Source organism: Pollicipes pollicipes, unplaced genomic scaffold, assembly GCF_011947565.3.
Source record: "Pollicipes pollicipes isolate AB1234 unplaced genomic scaffold, Ppol_2.1 Scaffold_4740;HRSCAF=5597_pilon_pilon_pilon, whole genome shotgun sequence".
Taxonomy (NCBI): domain Eukaryota; kingdom Metazoa; phylum Arthropoda; class Thecostraca; order Pollicipedomorpha; family Pollicipedidae; genus Pollicipes; species Pollicipes pollicipes.
In genome coordinates, this window is record NW_023596545.1 from 23,480,369 (window position 1) to 23,506,298 (window position 25,930).

The 25,930-nt window shown below is 46.7% G+C and overlaps 6 non-coding genes across 6 annotated transcripts; 2 read left to right on the forward strand and 4 right to left on the reverse strand.

Moving 5' to 3' along the window:
- Positions 1-1,655: 1,655 nt before the first annotated feature.
- Positions 1,656-1,728, reverse strand: TRNAH-GUG (transfer RNA histidin (anticodon GUG)). The gene has a single exon. It is a non-coding gene; the product is annotated as a tRNA-His (tRNA).
- A 1,482-nt stretch (positions 1,729-3,210) lies between these two features.
- Positions 3,211-3,282, forward strand: TRNAH-GUG (transfer RNA histidin (anticodon GUG)). Its single transcript has one exon. It is a non-coding gene; the product is annotated as a tRNA-His (tRNA).
- Positions 3,283-12,438: 9,156 nt separating this feature from the next.
- Positions 12,439-12,510, reverse strand: TRNAH-GUG (transfer RNA histidin (anticodon GUG)). Its single transcript has one exon. It is a non-coding gene; the product is annotated as a tRNA-His (tRNA).
- A 1,891-nt stretch (positions 12,511-14,401) lies between these two features.
- TRNAH-GUG (transfer RNA histidin (anticodon GUG)) lies at positions 14,402-14,473 on the reverse strand. The gene has a single exon. It is a non-coding gene; the product is annotated as a tRNA-His (tRNA).
- A 1,074-nt stretch (positions 14,474-15,547) lies between these two features.
- TRNAH-GUG (transfer RNA histidin (anticodon GUG)) lies at positions 15,548-15,619 on the reverse strand. The gene has a single exon. It is a non-coding gene; the product is annotated as a tRNA-His (tRNA).
- A 6,845-nt stretch (positions 15,620-22,464) lies between these two features.
- Positions 22,465-22,536, forward strand: TRNAH-GUG (transfer RNA histidin (anticodon GUG)). The gene has a single exon. It is a non-coding gene; the product is annotated as a tRNA-His (tRNA).
- The last annotated feature ends 3,394 nt before the right edge of the window (positions 22,537-25,930 follow it).

The window sequence follows — 25,930 nt, forward strand, 5'->3', positions numbered from 1 at the left end:
GCCCGAACAACTTGCCACCCGTGATACTCATGCCCCGTCTCAGTTATTTCGTAAATGTTTGAGTTCTTAACAGCGTAGTGAAACCGTATCAACCTTTGTGCAGTGGTAGGAAACTGCATACCCCATCTTTTGGTATGCAAAGTTATATTCACCTGAAGTTTGCTGAGCTTTGTAAGGTCAAAGTCGGCTCATGGCTGTCCGCCGAGGCAATTACTAGGGTGCCGTTCAGTCTGATGCGACAGCGTGGTCTTAGGCGAAGTCAGACATTAGACAATTGATTTTAGCACTACGCCTCATTCCGGGCACCTTGGGTCAGGCAGAAAGGTCAGATCAAGGTCAAAATCCAACCATTTCATTTTGGAAAAGTTTGATCTGTTGAGTAGTTTTTGACGATGATTGGTTACTTTATAATGACTCAATAACTGTGTTCTTTAAACAAGTCACCTTGAACAAAAAGTGCTCGACACTTAGACGGAAACTTTGCAAGCAGGCACACTTACCAAAAAGAAAATCTGCGAGTAGTTTTCGACTACATCCTTTTCTCAGGTATCTACGTTCAGTTGCTTCAGCTGTCCCTGTGTACCTAGGTACCATATGTTTACTTCACTAACTTCGCTTTCGATGAATAAGACGAAGCATGTGGTGTCAAGGCTCAGCTCGAGGATTCCTAAGCTTGGTAATGCAGTTAGTCTATAAGATATCGTATGTGTGCATTGAAACCGTTCTGAACAAACAAGGTCTAATGAGAACCATTTGGGCGAAGGGTGCGGTCAGTTGCTTGGGGCGGCATATTGATGACTTCAGCTCTTAAACAATGTGTTTTTCGTGCATTTCATCCTCAGATTGATTGAGCTGCATCGAAGTATAGCTCAACAGAATCGTCATGCGATTATGCGACGTTTAAGCATGAAACAGGTACCGAAATGAATTTGTTTATGCGAACACATTTTTTTTAAACTAAGGGAAAAGATTACGTTCCTTCTTTGGCTATGCATCCGCTCTGGCACTTCTGTCTTCTGACTTTCATGTTGAATTATTCCTTCTGCAAATTGGCGACTACATTTACTGGATGGGCCGCACCATAAACGACGAATGCAATAATTTAGATGCATTGTAAGGTTGTAAACATTCATAAATCACTTTTGAGCTCTAACCGGGCGTTACACAATCCCATAATCTAGATAATCCCACACGATTCTGTTAAGCTATTGCGCGATAAAGCGTTTATGAGTTTGTGAGAAATTCAAACCAAATTACAATTCCAAGCAAAGAAGCAAGCAAACAAAAAGTGCGGACTCAGGTCCTGTCTCGCCTGCACAGCTGCGCTCATTTCATCGCTACCCACAATCCCTCATTATGCTTGAGCAAGTGTCGTGCTGTGCCTATTTGTATACTTTCATGTAGTTTTTTTTTGTTTTAAAACGTTCTGATCCGCGCGCAGATGAATGCATATGATGAATAAATCATATACAATACCAGCTTTCTCTGGCGCTGCATCTACCGTTGGCTGAATCACTGACAGGTTGGGGCAGGTTCCATGGCCCAGATCCCGGACGCATGGACACAGCCGACAGCACACAGCCTATCAGCATTCCCACTGTACGTCACGGCCGGCGCAATCAGCGCATCGTCCACACCAATTTAAAATTGGTCGCTGCCGTGACCCGGATTCGAACCGGGGTTACTGCGGACCACAACGCAGGGTCCTAACCACTAGACTATCACGGCCCCGGGTGCACAGAGACTGCACTAAGTTGCATGTGATGCAGTGACCCTGAATCGGTCGTGACCCCGCTTTTCACGGCTCCATATGTCAATCACGTCACCAGTCTGGGTGAACGAGTGACGTCATCATCCATTCGGCCGAGACGGCCAGACAGTCACGTTGGCGTTCGATGCATATTGCGTTAACATATTAGGTGAGGTGTAATCAATTGCAATAAGCGCTGCTCATTTGCAGCAATGCCATCATCAGTTTTGAATGTATTTCAGCAAAAAAATGCAAATGTCACAGTAAAGACTGCACTGATCAGTGCAAGACATACTTAACATCGGAAACAATGCTTTAAATGTGCTGTGTGTAGCTGTTACGCCCAACATCAGGGGAAATGTGTTGTTGCAATGGTTTGTTCCTGTGTTTGCCCTAAAATGTCAATTGTGTGGAATACGTAAGCTTATGTAGTGATGGCTGTCATGATGGTGATGGATACTTGTGAATTTTAACGCTTGAGTAAGTCATGAAAGTTCGAATTCGTTACTTTAGTGTCGTGCAAGTTGATGAACAAGTTGATGCGATGCAAGCCAAGTTGATGGGAACCTACCAAAGTAACAACAAATGGGAGTCACGCGGCTTCAGGGCCCCCCGTATTTGGGAATCTTGCATAGGATTTTGGGACTCTGGATCAGAATTTGCGTACATCAACAGCACTGAGACGTGCCCATGCAAGCTCTGACTTGACACATGGAGCCTACGCATTGCCTAATGTTTACGACAGCCGCCCGAGTGGCCGGTTGAATGCGACACGCTGGGGTAGAGGTGAAGTTAACCCTTGAGATCGGAGGAACTCAGGCACCTAAAAACACCAAACTCACTGAGTAGATAGCCATGTGTGTGAACTTCTTTGAGCCAATTTATGATATCTCTAGGTTGCGACCTTGGTGACAAATGAGGTAAAAAAAAGGTAAAGCTCCATGTCGGTGTCCGAAGTGCTCTCAGACCTTCTCGTACAGCCATCTTTAGACTAGATATTCTTACTAAGCAGAAGATCACTAGCGTTCATATCAGGTCACTGCCCCAATTCGACCTTTTGGAAAATCAAAACGACCAAGGTACTTTTATGATTTTTAAATATTGGGATTTAAAATCCGCGTCAAAACGTCGCTAGGAGGCATACTCCCAAAAAAGAAAAGGTTGATTGGAGTTGCTTCAGGTCAGGGACTTCCCTGACCTTTACAAAGCTAAACTAAGATGTCTGTTGGCGCCCCTGAGATCAAGCAAATATAAAGCGTTCTCTCCAAACTTTGCTACTCTTGGTCGAAATCAGGGAAGGACTTGCAGTGTCATTTAGACATATGCCATCAATGAAATGCCACTGGCTAAAAATGTCAGCCTGTCCGGCTTGGTCGAATGGATAATGACTTCACTAGTCCACAAAGACTTGTGGGCGAGTGCGCCACGCCCAAATTAGTTCAGTGTCCATGTACCACTGGGCCGTGATAGTCTAGTGGTTAGGACCCTGCGTTGTGGCCGCAGTAACCCCGGTTCGAATCCGGGTCACGGCAGTGACCAGTTTTGAGGTGGTGAGGGCGACGGGGCAATACCACAAAACGCTGCATATCGCGACAATGTAGATGGATCACTGTGGGCTAAGAAGTAGGCGAGGAACTGGTGTCACCCCACGCTGTACATCGAGGCAGTTCAGATGGGCCTGACTGAGGCTGGCTCTGAACTAAGGAGGGGAAAGTTTCCTCTGTCTGTTGGCAATTTGGTCAGGATTAGGACTGACGCCAACGAAATCGCACACCGACTATGTTTATTGAAACCTGGGTCAATACGCCGTCATGGGGTTAAGGCACACAACTAAAATAATGACCACGGGATCTTTGCATAGATCAACTAGGTAAAGTACTTAAAACCCTGACAATAAAAAGTACATAAAACTCTTGATCTATCAGGGAACCAATTAGCATCTTACGCTGATCACTAATCATGAACTTGTGTTTGCGTGGTTAAGTACCACAGCATTAAGTGGACTTCTTTGTTTTTTTTTGGGGGGGGCCTTAATACGCCTTTCACTTAGGCGCGCTTTGACATGCGCCCGGGGGCCAGCTGAATGCCCCGCGCCCGGGTGGGGGTTCATCTGACGCCCCCGAGAGCTCAACATCTAAGAAAGCTAGAGACAGCAGATTCATAGGGGGTTGGCCTGTACATGAATTCATAAGTGCCAAAGTCTTGGGTGCCTAGGTCATGACAATCGAGTCAAATAAGGTCAAACAATGTCGAAATCAGATTTGTGTCTCAAGTGCCCCCAGAACCTAAATTAATTTTATAAGCAAAAACTCAACGGTGCTCGTTTAAAGTCAGTGACCTTGTTTGGCTTTCTGAATGTCACGGTGGCCGAAATCATTTAAGACTGCTCTAAGTATTGCATTTGAATAAGCGTCAAAAACTACGCTAGCCAGTATACTCCTAAAGCAATTTGATTTTTGTCATTTAAGGCCAGTGACCTATTCTGACCGTCAATAAATCCATGGGAGGCTTATAATACGGTCTCGGTTGTCAATGAATTTGTAATGAGCACCACAAACTTCTCCATACAGCAAGCTCTAGAATAATAGAACAGGCTGTTGCTGTCCTTGGTCTAAAGTTCATACTTGACCCTAGGTAAATTGAACATGTCTATTCGATTGTTGTTTGCCTAGGAAACAATCTCAGATATTTATGCCCCCGTCTAACACTCCGTTGTTGCATCAGATCGAACGCTTCCCTAGAAGTTGTTTTCGCTGAATCCATGGCCTGACTTTGACCTGCCGTATGTCAGCGACCATACAAGGTACATCAAAATGTTTGATATCAAACGATCCACTATTTGATCGTCTATAGCTATGCCAATTAGCAGCGCCGTTCGCCAGCTGCCCCGGAAAACTTTTGTTGCTCAATATGACCCCTTATCCCCGGTGCTCATTATTCACAGGGTGTGATGCTTCTTGTGTTGTGACCCCTCAGTCAGGGCGGAGGGTGACGACATCATCCATTTGGCCCAGGCGGTCAGACAGAACTAAGGTCGCCACTCGTAACGTAACCGTCGCCACTCCGCCCTCTAACCGTTACAGCGCGTGCATTCTGCCACGCACCGCAGCCCGCCCGAAACACACCGTTAACGCCGTTGACACGCGCCACTACCGCGACTGAGCTTGGACCTTCCGCTCGTTGCTACCGTTAACGCCGTTGACACGCGCCACTACCGCGACTGAGCTTGGACCTTACGTTCGTTGCTACCGTCAACGCCGTTGACACGCGCCACTACCGCGACTGAGCTTGGACCTTCCGCTCGTTGCTGAGCTTTGTCAGCTCAAAGTTGGGCCATGGCTGTCAGCGCAGGCAATTCTTAAGGTGTCGTTCAGACTGATACTACAACGGAGTGTTACGCGAAGTCAGACGTCGGACAATTGCTTTTAAGATTATGCCTCACTCCATTTATCTTGGGTCAGGTAGGAAGGTTAGATCAAGGTCACAGCCGAGCCACCTAAAGCTGGAAAGTGTGCTCTGTAGAGTAGTCTTTGACACTAATTGCGTGCTTTATCACGAGCTCTTCACAACTGCCTTCTTTGAAGCAAGTCACATTGAACAAGAAACGCTAGGTAGTTTGAAGGGAACTTCGCAAGCTGGTACACTAACCAAATTGAAAATCTGCGGGTAGTTCACGGTTATAACCTGCTCTCAGGTACCTACGTTCAGAATAGCGTTGTTGGGTCTTTCCCTGTGTAACTAGGTACCATATGCTATTTCACTAACTGTGCTTTCGACGAATAAAATAAGCACGTAACGTCAAAATTCCTCTGGAGGAGCGGTGAGTCTAGATATTGTGTGTGCGTTGAAACCGTTTTAACCAAACAAGGACCACTGAGAACCATTTGGGCGAAGGGTGCATTCGGTTGCTTTGAGGGGCACATTGATGACCTCAGTGCTCTAAATAAGGTGTTTTTCGTGCTTCTTTCTCACCTTAATCATATTGTAGTCAGTTATAGCTCAAGAAAATTCTTGCGTGATTTTTGGGCGTTTAGACATGTGTCCACCACCGAAATGAGTTTGTTTATCTCGCATCGCCGTTGACATTGGTAGAAAATATCACTTTTCTTCTTGGCCATTTATCCACTCCGACACTTCTGACTTCTGTTTTTAAGCCGGATTATTTTTTCCGAAAAATGTCGATTACATTTCCTGGATGAGCCACACCATAAACGACAAATGGTATCATTCACATGCATTGTAAGGTTGTAAACATTTATAAATCCGTTTTCAATTCTAACATAACGTACGCATTGGATAACCCCAGACGATTCTGTTGAGCTATTGTGCGATGCAGCATTTGCGACTTTGTGAGAAATTCAAACCAACTTCTAATCCCAAGCAACAAACATGCAATCCAATGTGCGGTATCGGGTCCTGTCTCGCCTACGCGGCCGCGCTCATTTGATCACTACACGCAGTCGATTAGTACACCTGTGCAAATGTCGCACCCTGCCTTTTTGTAAACTTTTGTGTATTTTCTTAAAACGTTTTGAACCGCGTCCTTATGAATGCCACCGAACCATTTACAATACCAGTTTTCTGTGGCGTTCCACTACCGTTGACTGAAGCATTTACAGCTTGAGGCATGCTTCATTTTCCCGACGAGAAGCTTGAATCTAGACGCATGGACACGGTCGGCAGCCTGTCATTCACCTTGAGGCCTGCTTTCATTTCCCCGGCGAGAAGCTTGAATTTAGACGCATGGACACGGTCGGCAGCCTGTCAGCACTCACATCAGATGTAATGTCCGGCGCAATCAACACGTCACGCACACGAATTTCTTTTTCATTTTCTTTTTTTTCTTTTTTTCATTTTTTTCAATTTCATTTTCTCAATTTTCTTTCAACGAATTTCAACGAAAAAGGCAACGACTTCGCGTTGCCGTGACCCGGATTCGAACCAGGGTCACTGCTGCCACAACGCACGGTCCTAACCACTAGACTATCACGGCCCGTTGGTACGCAGACACGAAGCTAATTTGGAAGTGGTGTAGGGAACCTGAATTCGCCGTGCCCACACCTTTCACGGCTCCACATGCCAGCCGCGCCACCAGCCTGGATGAACGGGTGACGTCATTACCTATGCAATGAAAGCAGCCAGACAGCGATTTTAGGTTTCAATGCATTATTTTTCCGGCGAAGCGAAGCGAAGTGGAATTAGCGCCGCTCATTCGCAACACCGTCACCATCGATTGAAATGAACTTAAAGTAATCATTGCAAGCACATTTTTTATGCGATTCATTACTTTGACCTGTTGAAGGAATCCAGCTCTATCTGATGGACGGTATAAAAGGGTTGTCGCCATTATAGTGAGCTATAGGTAAGGCTGAGCTGCTAGCAAAGACCCCGCAATGACATCATCTTGATGTCACTGGGAGTCTCTCGCCGTAAGTCCCAAATGTAAACAATCCAGCGGCCGTTTGCGAATTTGCAACGACTGTGAATGTGCAGTTGACTGGTTGGACCGGGTTGGATTGGCATGGTTGCATTCTTGAATTGCTGTTCAACTGCGTAAAAGGAAAAAGACACATGGACACACGTACACGTCATGTCAAGAGACAGCCACAAGGGCCTATCGAGATTGGCCTACCTTAGATTCTTCACCCATCCTTTAACTATTAATCTTACCACCAGACCTGCCTGAATTTCGCTACAAATGCGATCTTTCGACCAATAGAACTTGTCCAAACGATTTTTAAATGTTGCTAGGATGGGATTTCCTACAACTTTGCTTGGCAGTTCATTTCAATGATTCACTACTCATTGACTAAATGGCGTCTGCCTCTTCATGGTTCTGCTCCTACCTTTTGCTAATTAAAACTGGTTTTCTCTAATTCTCGGCATCATTTCCAGTGTTCCTTGTAGATCTACCTTGCCTATCCTTTTCATGATCTTGAATACCGGTATTGCCAAGAAAAAGGCCATTGCCACCTCTGATGTGAGTTACCTACTTAGGCCAATTGGTTATGCCCCATCTCTCAGGAAAGCAGTTTTGATGGCGGGGTGGAACAGACCAGTTTGGGGTTGGGATGCTCAACAATAGCAAATGCAGATGTGAAAGGGATCGGGTCTTACGATGATTCGCCTCATATTGATATATGTAGAACCTGCCCATCTGTCAAGGCATTTCCATCCTCACTGGTTTGTGACTGGAATCTGTCAGTGAATGGACAGCCAGAATCATGCTCAGTTCCTTAGCTGCTTTGTTTAAAGTCAGGATCTTTAGACCACGTGCGCTTTGCGCTGCCAACGTGCCTAAAATCCACTGCTGTTAACCCGGCGCTCACGTCACTCCAGAGCTGCGCACTGTCGCGATCCGCATTCGAACCAGAGTTGCTGCGGCGACAACGCAGGGTCCAAACTATTAGTCTATCACGGCCTGTTGATACTCAGACACTGCTCTAATTGGGACATTGTGTAGTGACCCTTAATCCGCTGTGATCGGCTCTCGACACCAGCTGCTTTATTAGTGGGGATGGACGGGTGACGTCATTACCCATTCGGCCTAGGCGGCCCGACGGGCATTATAGGTCAAATGCACTGTTTATCAGGCGAGGTGTAATCAAACGCAACAGGCCCCACTCGTTTGCAGCAATGTCATCATCGGTCCGATCGATTTTAATGCATCATTGCAAATATCACAGTTAGGACTGTATTGATCAGTTCCAAACCTCCATGGACCTATCGTACCTAACACGTTTGCCTCTCCCTATTGTCGGTCAAATATATGGAATATCGCAAAAATGCCTTATACATGCTGTCTTTAGAATACGTCAGATATCACGGAGAATGTATTGAAGTGGTGTGGGTGCTGGAACAATATCACCTGACGCTACATATCATGGCAGTGAGGATGGGCCACTCATTGGGGCGGCCTCTGAACTAAGGCGTGGGCGACGGTTTGATGTCAATAGACACTGCACATCGCGGCAGTGCACATGGGCCTCTGGCTGTGAGGCTGGCGCTGAGCTGTGGTCTGGGCGACGGTTTGATGTCAACATACGCGGTGCATCGCGGCAGTGCAGATGGGCCTCTGACTGTGAGGCTGGCGCTGAGCTGTGGTCTGGGCGACGGTTTGATGTCAACAGACGCGGTGTGTCGCGGCAGTGCAGATGGGCCTCTGATTGTGAGGCTGGCGCTGAGCTGTGGTCTGGGCGACGGTTTGATGTCAACATACGCGGTGCATCGCGGCAGTGCAGATGGGCCTCTGACTGTGAGGCTGGCGCTGAGCTGTGGTCTGGGCGACGGTTTGATGTCAACATACGCGGTGTGTCGCAGCAGTGGGGATGGGCCTCTGGCTGTGAGGCTGCGCGGTGGCATCGCGGCAGGGCAGATGGGCCTCTGACTGTGAGGCTGGCGCTGAGCTGTGGTCCTGGGATGGCGACGGTTTGATGTCAACAGACGCGGTGTTCGCAGGCAGTGGGGGGATGGGCCTCTGATCGTTGGGCTGTGGTTCTGAATCAAGGACTGTCGATGAGCCTAAGGCGTCCTCTGATTGGTTGTCTGCAAATTTGGGTCAAGATTAGAAATGACAGTGAACGTAAATCCGCGACACCAATGATGTTTATTTGGACCTGGTTTTAATACGTTGTCATCATTCCAGTGAACACCGCTAAAAACAATAGCAATGAGAACAAGCGCTTCTTACATAGATTAAACTAGGATAAGGAAACAGACTTAAAACCACTGCAAGTAAAAAGGGCATAAAGGCCCTAAGCTATGAGGGAAATCGATAAGCATCTTAACACTGATCGTTGATGGTGGCCTTCCTGTGTTTGCGTGGTTAAGTACCAACGCACTACGTGGGAGTTTTTTTTTTGGGGGGGGGGAGACCACTTGGGCGCATTCAACACGGGCCCGGGTGGCCCGTTGAGTGCTCTTCGCCCGGGTGGAAGCTCAATTTGACCCCACTGAGAGCTCGACAACTAAGAAAGCTAACGACACCAAATTCACAGGGTGTTGGCCTGTACGTGACCTCGACCGTGTCAAAAATTTGAGGTGCCTAGGTCTTGACCCTCGAGTTAAGTAACATCAAACAAGGTCAAGCGCAATATTTATGTCCAAAGTGCCCCTAGAACCTAGATACCTGTTCTAAAGAAAAGGCGAATGTCACTTATTGAAGGTCAGTGACATTTTTTGACCTTTGGAAGGTCATGGTGGCCAAACTCATGCAAGACTGTTCTGAGTTTTGCATTCAAGTAAGTCAAAGATTACGCTAAGCAATAAGCTCCTAAAACAGTGCTGAACGAGATCATCTAAGGAAGGCGGCTCATTCTGACCTGTAAGAAATTCGTGGAAGATGTATACTGTGGTTTCTGTCATCAATAAATTCGAAATGAGCACCAGACACTCCTCCGTATGGCAAGGTCTAGAGGAAGAAACAGGCTGGTTTTTACCTTGGTCTGACTTTTATCCCTGACCCTAGGTCAACTGAATATGTGCATTTAATTTTTGTTTTGCCTAACAAACTATTTACGAGATGCATGGCTTTCTCTAACACCCCGTTGTTGCATAAGATTGAACGATTCCCTAGAAATTGTCTTCGCCGAATCCATGACCTGACCTTGTCCTGCCGTAGGTTAGCGACTTTATTAACTGTATCAAAATGTTTCACACCAAATTGTTCGCCATTTAGTTTCCTACAGCTATGCCAAGCAGCCGCACCGTTCGGAACCTACTCCGGAAAAACCTTCGGGGTCACATTGCCCCTCCCCCATACAAGCGCGTGTTAATCCACCTGATAGACACCATCAAACTCTCTCCAGTATTTACTTTTGAATACGGTATTTCTACGGTTGACCGAAACATCGACAGCCAGAGACAGCCTTGGTTCTTTACATCCTTAGTTCGGAATCAACAACCATAGACCACGGGCTGTTTGCACAGCCACCATATCTTAAAAGGAATGTTCCACATTTCAAGATATTGAGGTGGGCATCAGATATGATGGGAAAAACTTATTTGTATCTATTGGTAAGCTTTCAAGGTTAAAAAACGACGTTTAGTAGCAAAGTTTCAAAGTTTGTTAAAATGCGCCCCATTACGTCATTGTTTGATGGCGTCATAGAATGGCTGTTGTGACGACAGCAAAATATGGCAGCATCTGGCGGCCAGACCTAAATACCTCGAAACACACGAAAGCTGACGCCAACCGGTCATTCTCGTCGCGGGAGCTATGTCGGGCGGCGGATTAGTGGGTGGTTTGCTTGTGGATTTTTTGTCTTGGTGCTGGCCGTAAGAATAGCTTTGATGAATACAAATATTATTAAGTATTATCCAAGACACCAATAGCATTATTTTTCCACCTCTCTCACCACCCAGCATTTCACGCAAGTTGCAGAGACTACGTCATTGATGACTCACAAGTAATGCTCGCCTGCATACAACATTTGTTAAGGCAGTGGAACGTGCTGCTGTAAAATCAGTAATAATACGGCTCTGTATTTTCAGAACTCTTTGGTGAGAGACAATTTTGCAAAGCCATATCATGTGAGTGTACACTGAGCATGTTCATTAATGAGCTGCACACGCCAGCTCCGACTGCCAAAATGAATTGCCAATATAATGACATGCAATGGTGAGTTACATGACGCAATACCTCAATAGGTTGAAAATATTTTGTCAAATCACTCTTTAGTCAAATAAGTGTGACTTCTTGCACAGCCCGCGGAACTATCAAATTGCAGGTTTTCTCGCAACTTCCGCACATATTTTCGGTTATAACACCTTTTTAACCATAACCTCCCTTTAAAGCAAAGTCCCAACGGAGTTCGTGGTAATGCGGCTCAAGAAGTTGCAATTGTATAACACAATTTTTTTTGCTCAAGACTTAAATTTGTGGTACAATGCGTGTGACATATATAGTAGAATATACATCTAAAATTACCGTACTGCTTGCCTAATTTTATAATGTCTGGCTAACCCAAAAATCCGTGCAAGGTTCTGTGCTCCAGTGCACAAGGCGCCAACTGAGCTGTCTGGAAGAAATACGTCAGTAGAAGAAAAAAGCGCCGGCAGGAAAAACAGATTTGCCATCGCGTCTTCTTTTTTATAACTTTCGGGAGAGTGTACGCTTTTTGCGTGCCGCACTTTTTTTGCAGACAGTGGCGTTCTTTTTTATAGCATTGACCTATGGCCCACAAATAAAGAAAAATGCCCTGGATGACGACGAGTGCCGCGCAACCCGAAAGTGCTCACGCTTACGTTCGCGACAAGCATCCAGCAGCGAAATCTTATTAACAGCCAATCATCTTCCTCGTATTGTATCACACGTGCCGCATCATCGCTTTTGCGAATGTATCAGCGGTCATGCTGTTTTGACCATGAGCAGAAAACGGCCTGTAGTATGACCGCAATCGCATGACCTTTCTATGACGCCCTTAATGCCTAGGGGATTTTGAAAAAGGCTCCAAATAAATCGTTTCGCACTTTTGCGGGCGCTTAACTCGGGGACCAGATCGTTTTGGATCTTAAAAAGGACATGACCGTGAACTGCATCAAAATGTCATCAAGATGGCCATTGCAGTTCAAAACGCCATACAACCGTGATGTACCTTCCCTCTAAGCTTTGCCTTCCCTTTAAGTTGAAATTCCCTTTAAGTCCAGCGTCATGAACCCAGCGTCAAAACCACTTTAAAACTGGGCACTGCCGTGACCCGGATTCGAACCGGGGTTACTGCGGCCACAACGCAGGGTCCTAACCACTAGACTATCACGGCCTGCCAGCACAAAGACACAACTAATTTGGGCGTGGTGCAGTGGCCCTGAATCCGCCGTGACCACACCTTTCACGTCCGTGGACGCCAGCCGCGATTCTAGTCTGGGTGGAGGGTGACGTCATCATCCATTCGGCCCAGTCGTACAGGCATTTTAGGTTGAATTGCATTGCTCACTAGGTGAGGTGTAATCAAGTGCACTAAGCACCACTTATCTGCAACAATCCCACCATCACTTTGAAGGCATTTAAACGAGCATTGTAAACATCACAGTTAAGACTGTCTTGTTCACTTCAAGACTTCCAGGGGCATACCTTGCTTAATGTGTTCACCATTCGCTGATGTTGGTCAAATATACTACAGATCGCAGCTGAGCTTTGAACTTACCATCGTTGCCAACTTGCTAAGGACAAAGTCGGGTCATGGCTGTCAGCGGAGACAGGTACTAGTGTGTCGTTCAGACTGATGCGACAGCGGAGTGTTGGACGAAGCCAGGCATTAGAGAGTTGCTTTAAAGATTACGCCTCATTCCATCTATCTTGGGTCAGGTAAGAAGGTCAGATCAAGGTCAAGACCGAATCACTTTAGCTTTCAGTTTTGGAAAGTTTGATCGGTGGAGTAAATTTTGACGCTGGTTACTTGCTTCATAAGGAGTCCTTAAAAGTCGCGTTCTTTAAAACAAGTCAACTTGAAAAATAAGTGTCAGATATTCTGAAAGGAGCTTTGTTAGCTGGCACTCGAACTAAAAAGAAATTACGCAAGCAGTTCACGGTTACAACCTTTTCCTAAATATCTACGTTCAGAATAGTGTTGTTTGGACTGTTCCTGTGTACCTAGGTACCATATATTTATTTCACTGGCTGCACCTTCGGCGAATAAGACGAGCCATGTGGCGTCAAAGCTCCGCTCGAGGACTCCTAAGCTTGGTAACGTGTTGAGGTTACAATGTCGCACGTGTGCATTGAAAACGTTCTGAACAAACAAGGATGGCAAAGGACCATTTGGGCGAAGGGTGCAGTCGATTGCTTGGGGCGGCGTATTCATGAGTGCAATGCTCTAAACAAAGTGTTTTACGTACTTTTTCTTTCTGAACTTTTTCTACTGTGTCGAGGTAGGTTCAACTGAATCGTTGTCGGATTGTGCGGCCTGTAAACGAGTCGAGATGTCGAGAGTCGAGATATCAAGTGTCGAGATAAAATTGTTTGTGCCAACCTTACCTTATAAATTGAGAGAAAAGATCACGTTTCTTCTTTGGCTGTTCATCCACTCTTACAGCCCGCTCTTACTTTCAGAGTCTTCCGACTTCTAGGCAGGACTGTTCCCTCTACAAAATGGCGATTACATTTACTGGATGAGTCACACCATAAACGCCGAATGTTATCATTCAGATGCATTCTAAGGTGGTAAACATTTGTACATCACGTTTGTAAATTATAATATAACCTACGCATTGCACAATCCCAAACGATTCTGTTGGTCTACTGCGCGATGCAGCGTTTTGGAGTCCGTGAGATGCTCAAACCAGATTTCTAATTCCAAGCAAACAAGCGAGCAAAAAAGGACGGACTCAGGTCTCGTCTCGCCTGCGCTCATTTGATCGCTACGCGCAACCGCTTGCTAGGCGTCAGCAACTATTGTACTGCGCCTATTCGTAGACTTTTGTGGATTTTCAACGCTTTGAACCCTGTCCTGATAAATGTCAGCAATACCAACTTTCGTTGACGCCACTCCTGCCGTTGACTGAATCATTGACCGCTTGAGCCAGGCACACGTTCCTTGGACCAGAAATCTGGATTTGGACGTAGGGACACGATCGGAGGCCTGTCAGCACTTCCACCGTATGTAATACCCGGCACAATCAGCACATCGTCCACACCAATTTACAACTGGGCGCTGCCGTGACCCGGATTCGAACCGGGGTTGCTGCGGCCACAACGCAGGGTCCTAACCACTAGACTATCACGGTCACTCATCGGGTGGACGCTGGACTAATCCGGCGGGCTGGGCTGGAACCGCAGAAAGCGGGCCGGCATTGCAGGAGGCAGCGGCACTGCACCTGGCCTCACTACCCCGGCGTCCACGCCACTTCAAAATTGTTTGCTGCCGTGACCCGGGGCTACCGTGGCCACAACGCAGGGTCCTAACCACTGGACTATCATGATCCTTTGGTATGCAGACACGGAGCTCATTTGGAAGTGGTGTAATCCCCCTGAATCCGCCGTGGCCACACCTTTCGCGGCTCCTCATGCCAGCCTCTCCACTAGCTTGGGTGAATGGGTGACGTCATCATCCATGTAACCAAAGCGGCCAGACAGCGATTTTAGCTTTCAATGCATGATTTTTGCGATAAAGTGAAGTGGAATTGGCACCGGTTATTTGCAACACTGCCACCATTAATTAAAATGAATTTAAATTAGGCAATGCAAATGTCTGGCAATGAAGGAGACAAAAAACATCCTCTGGCTGCCGGCAATTTGGTTAAGATTAGCAATGACGCCAAGGAAATCACACACTGTTGATATTTGTTGGGACGTGGTTCAAGACGCTGTTATCAACTTAAGGCACGCAACTTACGATAACAACAATAGGATCCTTGCAAGGATAAACCAGGTAAAGGAAAACTACTTAGCCGACTTTTATAGCCGATTAGCCTTAGCCGATTAGCCTTAGCCGATTAGCTGGGAAAATAATACCATGAGAATATTAAGGATCCAACTTGCACCTTACGCTGAGCGCTTGACGCATTTTTGTATTATGCGTGTTTAGGTGCCACATTGTTACGGGGAGGTTTTTGGGGAAGGGGAAGCGTCTTAAGCCACCCTAATACCATTGAACAAATACCATTAAGCCATCGCCAAAGCGTTCTTCTGTTGGCGTCATCCCTACCGTTGGCCGGAACATTGACAGTCAGGAGCAGGCTCGCTTCCTCAGTTCCCCAGCTCAGAATCATCATCCTGACACCCCGCCCTCTTTGCACTGGCCACAGAGGTAAAGTTTCGCGTGATTGGCCCGGAGCCCACGCCACTTCAAAACTGGGCTATGCCGTGACCCGGATTCGAACCGGGGTTACTGCGGCCACAACGCAGGGTCCTAACCACTAGACTATCACGGCCCGTCCGAGTACGGACACTGCACTAATTTGGGAGTGGCGTAGTGACCCTGAATCCGTCGTGACCATACCTTTCACGGCACCGTATGCCAACCGCGCCACTGGCGTGGGTGAACGGGTGACGTCATTATGCATTCGAGCAAGGCGGGCAGTCGCCATGGTGGGGTTGAATGTATTGTTTATCAAGTGAGGTGCCATTAATTGCCATACGCACTGCTCATTTGCAACAATGCTATCATCAGCTTGAATGTATTGTAACAAACCATTGCATACATCACACTTAAGACTGCATTGATCAGTGCAAGGCCAGCAGGGACATATCTTGCTTACAGTGTCCACCTCTCTCTCTGATCTTTGTCAAAGATGCTGAAGTTCGGGAACAGTGCCTTACGTGTGCTGTCCTTAGATTGCTTTTAATATCACTGGAAATAGATAATCCCAATAGTAGGTACCTGCGTTTGCTCTAAAAGGTCGATTTTGTGTGGTGAATAAGCATATATAGCGAAGATTGTGACAATAATGATGATGATTCATGAATTTGAACGAATGAATAATGCGTGAAAGTTTGAATTCGTTACTGTGGAGGGTCATGTAAATCAATGAACAAGTAAATGCATGCAAGTCAAGATGATGGGAGTCCACCATAATCGCAACAAATGAGGGTTCCGGTACTCCCACATTTGGAAACCCTACCTGGGATCTTGGGAGTCTGGATCAGAATTTGCGTACATCAAAATCGTCGAGACCTCCCATGCATGTTCTGACCTAACCCCTGTAGCCTGCCCATTGTTGACTATTCATAACACGGGCCCGGGTGGCCGGCTGAAGGTGACACGCTCGGGTGGGGGTGAATTTAACCACTGAGATCGGAGAACTCGGGGACAGGAAAGCACCAAAGTCACTGAGTAGGTAGCCTCTCCACGTCATATTACACACCATTACACACCACACCACGTCCAGATTAGTCTGAATTAGACTGAGACCTTTCAGTGAAAAGTACCTAAAATAGCAGTTTCCGCAAAGGGTTCGTCCTCACTTGCCATTGGTGTGTTTTTTATGTAATCCATGCTAAATCTTGCGGCTTGTAATCTGTTCATACCTTTCATATTTAATACTGGTACCTCATGTATTATTCTATCCTTTCAGCCTCACCTTAGAAAATGCTGACAGACTGTGCATTGTAGAGCTATGGATCCTGGGCTAATGGAACATGTACATCCTGAGAACCTGGCTGGCTTGCCTTCCTTTCATTTCCCTGAAAATGAATGCACCAGAACTACTTGGGTGGGATCACTAGAGCAGAAAAAATGAAGTACAGGTAATGTTGCAGTTTGCTCAACGGGTACGTGATTCGATTCCTCACGATGCCCGTCCTTCTGATCGGGGTGAGAGGCAGACGACAACCATATAGCCACAACAGTGGGGTGCGTTGTAAAGCCCCAATGACAATGAAGTATTTATGCGAGAAAGCTGCAACACGGACTGGTAATCAGCGTCAAGCTAATGATGAGAAGAAGTGTGCTGCCAAACAAAAATATTCCATGATGCATACAAAGGCATCGAATATCTGGCACTACTTGGGTAGAAATGTACATCGTGATTTAAATGTGACAGCACTAACCTGGGCATATGTATCCTCGTTTCAAAATCATGGCAGGCCCCTTCTTTTGGTGAAGCAACTTTTATGTACTGATTTGCCAGTAGAACTCACTTAACCATCCAAAGCTGACTTTGCACACCATTTATAACAGCAATCACGTAAATAACCAGGTGGATGCAAGCTGCGCCGAAAGGCAACGATGGTTCTGGATAGAGGTACAGTCGGCATGAGCGTAAGGCGGGACGAAGTTCGATGCAAATTCATTGTGAGATAATTTTTGTACGGATCCCAGACGCGAAAAAAATGCGGACTTTAGAGGGGGCCTTGGCTGTGCTTCCCAACTGTTTTTATAATTTTAGTCAGTAAACAATGCCCTCCAGTCAGCGTGTTAGGGAGTTATCTCATCGTGCAGTCAGCGGTATCCTGAAAGTCTGTTCGCGCAGCTTCATGACAAAATACATTCACACTGGCCACTTGTGCACAATAGTTTACCCATTTTAAATGCCGTGATATTTTCTTGTGGGTATGGTGTTCTTTTGTCACTTCCTGTAACTTATATTTTATATTATTCCATGCAGAGTCACCAGCTAGATGAGAATACTACAGCACCGGGTCTGCGGCTACTGAAGGAGAAACGTGCGAGTCGCAGGCATGCATATGCTAGACAAGAGGAGTGCGACGCTCGGGTCTGCCGCTGCTGGAGGAGGAGCATGCGGCTCCTGGGTCCGCTAGACAAGAGGAGTGCGACGCTCGGGTCTGCCGCTGGGAGGAGGAGCATGCGGCTCCTGGGTCCGCTAGACAAGAGGAGTGCGACGCTCGGGTCTGCCGCTGCTGGAGGAGAGCATGCGGCTCCTGGGTCCGCTAGACGAGTGGAGTGCGACGCTCGGGTCTGCTGCTGCTGGAGGAGGAGCATGCGGCTCCTGGGTCCGCTAGACAAGAGGAGTGCGACGCTCGGGTCTGCCGCTGCTGGAGGAGGAGCATGCGGCTCCTGGGTCCGCTAGACGAGTGGAGTGCGACGCTCGGGTCTGCTGCTGCTGGAGGAGGAGCATGCGGCTCCTGGGTCCGCTAGACAAGAGGAGTGCGACGCTCGGGTCTGCCGCTGCTGGAGGAGGAGCATGCGGCTCCTGGGTCCGCTAGACGAGTGGAGTGCGACGCTCGGATCGGCCGCTGCTGGAGGAGGAGCGTGCGGCTCCCGGGTCCGCCAGACGAGTGGTGCGCGACGCTCGGGTCTGCCGCTGCTGGAAGAGATTGCTTCGCCAGGGGCTGCTGTTGTTTGGGTGTTCCACTGGAGAGTAAGGAGAGCACGGCACGCGGGCCCCCTAATGCCCCTATGGCCGCTCGTGACGTTCTCGCAGAGCGACGTGTGACGCTGAGGGGAATCATATAAATGTTTGTGCGAGGATCAAACTTTTCACTGTTTCACCACTGAAAAACACTCGTCGCAGTATCTCCCCAGCCCAGATCAAAGTTAGCCCTTGTTTAACTCAGCAGCAAATATGTGTCTTCCCAATCAAGACTGTGGTGATGTTCCAATGCCTATTCAATGACAAACATAATCAGAACAATGTCAGACATCATTTTTCTCGCATCCGCCAAATCGTACCTATAAAGACGATCTTTCTTTTAAAGAGAGGAACAAGGATGCTGTCAACACCATCTGAGAGAGCTTAATGGCTACCGTCCTGACACCATTCCGAGCGATCATAGGATGATGTGCATGCGTGCATGCATTTACGTACATGATGACGTACCGAGGTACATGCATTTGCGGGATAAATCACATCTTAAGCACCGAATGTAAACTCAGCGATTAATTTTAAGGTGGTAAAGATGACTTACATTGATGCATTCTAACATACCTTACGTACTGCATATTCCACAACATTGAGCTTTTGGTCGATACAACGTTTTCAAGTTGGTGAGATATCCCCAGATTATAAAGATACAAACTCTCAAGACGGGCTCCGGTTCGGTCTAACCTGTATTAACACGTTTGTTTGCTCGCTTAGCTCGCTCATGCACTACGGCTGAGAAAATGGAGCTGCTGTTATATTTAGGCCTGCTGTTGAAGTGTTTGGAAGCATCTCGGCCCACGTTCCAATGTGCCTCAAAAAACATCGTTTAACCAGTGCCTCCTGTTTTATATAAAGTCAATTGGTACCAGCATAAGAACTCCAAAGTCGCAATAAACTTCAGAGCTTCAGTTTATTCTGAGGTATGTTTAACTTATAGAAACACGTTTGCCCCCTGCGTTAGTTATAGCCATGTGTGCCGTACCGTATTGCTTAAGTTCATGGACTGTTTTGGCAATGAAATAAACATCTTGGCCCATAGTGCTTTCCAGGATCCTTCAGCGCGGTAGCGAAGTAAAGCTTACCTATCGTAATCACTGCTTGGCCCTGTTCTGTGTTAAAAAACCGCTTACAGCTATTTGGACAGTATACCCCTGTTACAGTGCCTACCGTATCGTACAGTTTTGATATTTGTGAATTTTTAAGTGGCGTTTTTGGGACATGTGTTGAAGCGCGTGCCGTTAAATTTTATCATGGAATTCTCGATATTTGCTTATTATAACGCCACTTGAAATTTTGGCCAAATTATCCACAGCAGTAAACATCTTTCTTTGGTGCCGAAGCAGCAACACCGACATCGGGCTGCCTGCATTGGTATGGTATACAGCGCCCGACAACACACACTTGTAGCCAACCCTACTGTAAAGTGAACGTTGCCGTGGCTCGGGTTATGTAGCTCTCATCTTGTGTGGTACATCAAAAGCTTATCCAGCAATATTTACCATCTTCTATTAACAAATTCCTTTTCCTATTCATCCGCCGCTTCTCTTTGACACACCGCAGGCTTTCTGGTCAGATGATTTCTTCTACAAAATGGTACGGCATTTCCTGGATAACTCACATCTTAAGCATCGAATGTGAACTCGAAGATGAATTCTAAGGTAGTAAATATGACCTAATCACTTCCGTGTGTTCTAACATGCCTTATGCACTGCATACTCTCCAAACGATTGCGTTGAGCTTTTGCTTTATTCAACGTGTGCAGTTGGTGAGATCTCCCGAATTCCAAGGGGCCAAACAAATAAAGACGGGCTCCTCTTCGGTCTCGCCTGCAGGACTACGCTTGTTTGCTCGCTTAGCTCGCTCATTCACTACGGATAAAGAAAATCGGCACTGCTCATATCTTTAGGCTTGCTGTTGCGGTTTTTGGAAGCATCGGGGCTCACGTTCTAATAAGCCTCATTAAGCAGCCTTGAATCTTTGCTTTAGTCAGTGTTATTCCTGTTTTCGCCCCAAATATCGCTGGTGCTCAGTAGTTCAGTTCAATCATTAGTTCAGAATGAGCAACACGGGGTCTGCAGCCTGTCTGCATTGCCACCGCGTGCAGCAGGCGGGGGTCATTGACCCAATGGTCACACCAGTTCAAAACTGTGCGATGCCGTGACCCAGATTCGAACCGGGGTTACTGCGGCAACGACGCAGGGTCCTAACCACTAGAGTATCATGTCTTGTGATAAGGCAGATACTGGACAAGTTCTGAAGTGGTATGGTCAACATGAATTCGTCGTGGCCACACCTGTCACCACGACAAAGCCAGCCACGCCACCGGCCTGGGTGGATAAGTGACGTCATTATGCATTTGTTTCCTTGGTCAAATGCATATGCATTTCATCAAGGAAACCAGACAGCTAGTCCGGTGTATGACGCATTAGTTATCCGACGATGTGTAATCGATCAGAATTGGTGCCGCTGGGTTGAAATCATCATTATTAATTGGAGTGAGTTTAAAGTGATCGTTGAGAACGTCAGTGTGATGCAATTATGTACCTTTGCCAGTTGATGACTTCCAGTTCCATCTGATGGATGTCATACATCATGCCGAAGGTGATGTAGATTAAGGTATCGGCATTCGGATGAGGTCAGTTATAGTGGCGTTCTGCAAATCAAGTCACCCCCAGCTGCTTAAGCTGTCCTAAAATTGATCGGCAATCTTCCGACTTTGTGCTACATTCAGAGCAACACATTCCATTCAAAGTTTATGGGACTTGCTTGAAGCACGTGCCAATCTTTACTACCAAACTATTCCAAACATCTGTCTTCACTATGGTTTTCCTTAATATTGACCCAAAATCTTCCTAACCTGAAGTAAGTTAAATCTCCTTGGCTCAGAGTCAGAGAGTTCAGAGACCATTGCCACCGTAAAGAGGGACCGGCGTTGCCAACCGTCGTCCACACCATGTTAGAACTGTGCGATGCCGTGACCCAGATTCGAACCGGGGTTACTGCGGCCAAAACGCAGGTTCCTAACCACTGGACTAACAAGGCCTGACACGGCACCAATAGTAAGGTAGTTCGGACGTGGTGACCCCGAATCCGTTGTTGGCACACCCTTTGTGGCACCTTAGGTCAGCTGCACTAAGGTACTGTGTGCAAAAGTGACGTCATTATCCATTGAACACGGACGCCCAGACAGACATTTTAGATCTCCAATGCTCATCGCGCGTAATGAAGTGTCATTAGTACCGAGCATTTACAACATCGCCACTTTCGCTTTAAATGCATTGGAACCGATCACTGCAAACGTCAGGGTTTCGCGACCCTTCAGTTATCATTAGAAGACACGCAGTTGCATCTCATATATAGTAGGAATGTGTATTGCTTCAAGTGGTTAGCACCCCTTCATGTCGTTTATAAATACCGAGTTTCAAACAGGGCAGCCCAGGTCAAAGTTAGCCGTTGTTTTACTCAAAAACAAGCGTTTGTCTTGCCAATTGATACAGTGATGGTGGTATTCCAATGCCCGTTTAATGGTCAAGCATATTAAAGCAATGGCAGCCACCATTTTTCTCACATGCGTCAAATCGTGACTGTATGGAAGATCCTTTTCGACACATAGCAAGAATCCTGGTGACATCACATGGGAGCGACTTTACGGGGCCAGTCGGGGTCGGCGGCCCCAGCAGGACCAGGCGACACCGCAACCGGCACGGCCCTGCATTGACTAAAGGAGCTTTTCGCTGGAAGGCAGTTCGGTGAGAAGACTGCCGTGCTGTGCGCTTCTCACTCGCCCGATCTGTTGTTCCTAGATTTCATGATGTGCGGTAAATGCATAATGACGTCACCTATCCACCTAGGCCAATGGCGTGGCTGGCTTTTTCGTGGTGACAGGTGTGGCCACGACGGATTCATGGTGTCTTTACCACTCCCAAATTAGTCCAGTGTCTGCCTTATCACAGGCCGTGATAGTCTAGTGGTTAGGACCCTGCGTTGTGGCCGCAGTAACCCCGGTTCGAATCCGGGTCACGGCATCGCCCAGTTTTGAGGTAGTGTGACCGTCGGGTTAATGACACCGGGCGCTGCATGCGGTGGCAGTTGTAACCGTGGGGCTGATTCTAAACTAAGCATTGTATACATGCGGCGTACCGGCGATATTTGGGGCAAAACGTGTATACCACTGACGGAGGCGGATCTTGGAAGCTCATTGGAGCGTGGTTCTAGATGCTTCCAAACACTGTGACGCCAAGCCTAAAGATAAGCACAATACCCATTTCTTCAGGGTAGTGCATGAGCAAGCGAAGCGAGCAAGCAAAGGTATTCATACAGGCGAGACCGAACGTACCCCGTCTTGTTTGCTTGGCCACTTGGAATTTGGGGATATCTCACCGACTCGAAAACGTTGCATCGGCCAAGAGCTGAACACAATCTTTTGGAGAATATGCGGTGCATAAGGTATGTTCAAACGTACGGAAGTGATTGAGTCATGTTTACCGCATTAAAATTCATCTTATGGTTTACATTCGATATTTAAAATATGAGTTATCCCGCAAGTGCACTTATCATTTCGTGGAAGAAATCATCTAACCAGAAAGCCTGCGGCGTGTCAGAGAGAAGCGGCAGATGAATAGAAAAACAGTTGGCATGTAGAAGTTGTGAAACGTTGCTGACTAAGTTTTGAGTTATCACGCAACCTAAGCGCTGCATAAGCCGAGCAACGGCAACGCCCGCTTTTAGAGTAGTGACGGCTGCAGGTGTGTATTACCGGCCGCTGAATGTCATGCCAATCCAGGCAGCACGATGTTTGTGCTGCTGCTTCGGCACCAAAGAAAGCTGTTCGCTGCTGTGCATGATTGGGTCAAGATTTCAATTGCCTTTATGATAAACCAAAGTAGATTTGACAAGCCATTCTGTGATGAAGTCTACTGACACGTGCTTCAAGATATTTCCGATAAATATCACTTGAAAATTTACTAATCTAAAGCCAGTAGGATACTGTGGGCATGGCGTCAGGAGTATCCTACTGGAGTAGATGTTGGCGGTTTTTGCACAGAACGGCGTCAAGCAGTGATTACGGTAAGCTACCGAGCTCCGCTACCGAGCTGAAGGATGCTCCAGCGTGATTTGGGCACCAAGATGTTTCTTGTACAGTAGGACAGTAAATCTTACACTAGAGATAAGATAAAAAAGTTGACAGAACATATGTCTATGTTTTCAACATGTCTTGGGGAAAACTGAAGTTCCGAAGTTCATTACGAGTTTGGAGGTCTTATCCTGGTACCAGTCGACTTCTATACACCAGGATGCACCGCTGACGACGCCAAAGATGAAAAATTCATAGTGCGAAAACCACCTCAACACCTTTTTGGTTACATCAAAGATGTGTGCAACATTACTTTCAGATTTCATATCTAAGCCGAGTGTCAAAATGCAAAAGTACCTATGAAATGCCTTTTTTAAGCGATGGTGGCTGGTTTTACAGGAAGAAAACGTAACGTGACGCAGATGATGATTATCCCACGCTTTCCTCGACAGTGGCAAGCGCATTTGACGCTCAATCATGAAAGAAGGGAGTATTCGACTTCCAATTCAGTGACAAAACACGAGGAGCCACAGCGTTAGTTATAAGCGAGTCCACATCTGTCATATGGTGACGCTACAGAGGATAATCGCTTCATATGGGCTCACTCGTGTCGCGTGATAGCTGACCCTGCTGCCGGCCGTCGATCCTCCAGACGATCTCGTCGACGGTGACGCATTCCATCTCAAGTAATAAGGTAGCCTTGAGCTCTTGAAAGTTCGCCGTTTTCTCCACGATGACGTGATTCGCCAGGTTTCCACACACCATGAACTCTGGGGACGACAGGTCGGGTAAGTAAGAAGCACACAGCACGGTAATCCTCACACGGAATTGCCTTACAGTGAAAGACCCCTTCAGTCAATGAAAGCCTGTGACGTTTGCGGTATCGTCTGGTCCTGCTGGGGCCACTCAGTCCAACTGACCGCGTAAAGGCGCCCCATGGCCGCTCGTAATGATATCAGAGTAGTAGGGATGTAGCTCTCCCAGGTGGTGTCGGCAGGATCCTTGTTTTTGCGTGTCAAGAGGGATGTTCTTTACGGTCCCGATTTGCCGCATGTGAAAACATTGATGCCTGTCATTGTCTTTATCATGTCTTGCCATTAAATGGGCATCGGAACATCACCTCAGTCTTGATTCGCAAGACATACACTTGCTGCTGTTGTTGAGTAAAACTAGGTTTATTTTGATCTGGGCCGCCCTGTTGAAAACTCGATATTTTTAAACAACATCAAGGGATGGTAACTACTTTAAGTGAGACACATGCCTGACGTCCATGAGGAGTAGCTGTATATCTCCAAATGATAAATGTGGAGTTGCATAAGCCTGACGTCTGCAGTGATGAGTTAAATACATTTCAAGCGGAAGTGGCGACGTTGTCAATGCTCGGTGTTGACAGGACTACATTGCACCCGATGAGCAATGCACTGAAGTCCAAAATGTCTGTCTGCCCGCCTTCATTTAATGAACAATGGCGTCACTCTTGACATTGACACGTGGCTCAAGCACCTTCCAAAAGCTCAGGGGCAATAAATACAAAGCAATAACAATGGTGTGTTTTTGGCTAAACCATGCCAAGCATCAGAGCTAGATGGAAATACTGGGCGAAATGAGTGACAGCTATACTGACGTTTGCTATAAAATATCAACCACGGATCAAATAGGGTTTAATTTTAATGCCGGTTATGGAAATTGAGCAGCTTTATATCGTTCTTTGACCGAAGGTCCTATAGGAGAAGCTTTGCCTCAGTGTTATCTTTAAATCAACTCAGGTTCAGATAAAGCACACAATCATCACACAGAAGCAACCTGTCACCAAACGAAAAATTATTTGTAAGCATCTTTGACATAAAATCAGATTAACAGCCAAGAATAAAATGCATACTCTTAATGAGGCACCAGCTTCCAAGGCTTTTGATAAATTTCAGAACAGTTTAAGCAACTTGGGGTGACTTTGCTCGCAGAAAGCCAATATAACGCACTTCTTCCAAAATGTCGCTACTTTAACATACCTCACTTTTGGTGGACGTATCACATCCATCAGATGGAACTGGTGGTCTTTAACTGGTAAAGGTACAGAACTGCATAAGGGTGACATTTCCAGCGGTCACTTTGAATTCATTTCAAATTATGATGACAAATGCAAAAAAGCGGCATCAATCCTACTCGATTACACATCGTCAGATAAGTAACGCATTACAAATCAGACTAGCTGTCTGTTTTCCTTGATCGAATGCATAATGACGTCACTTATCAACCCAGGCCGGTGGCGTGGCTTGCATTGGTGTGGTGAAAGGTGTTCCCACGACGGATTCATGGTGTCTTTACCACGCCCAAAGTAGTCCAGCATC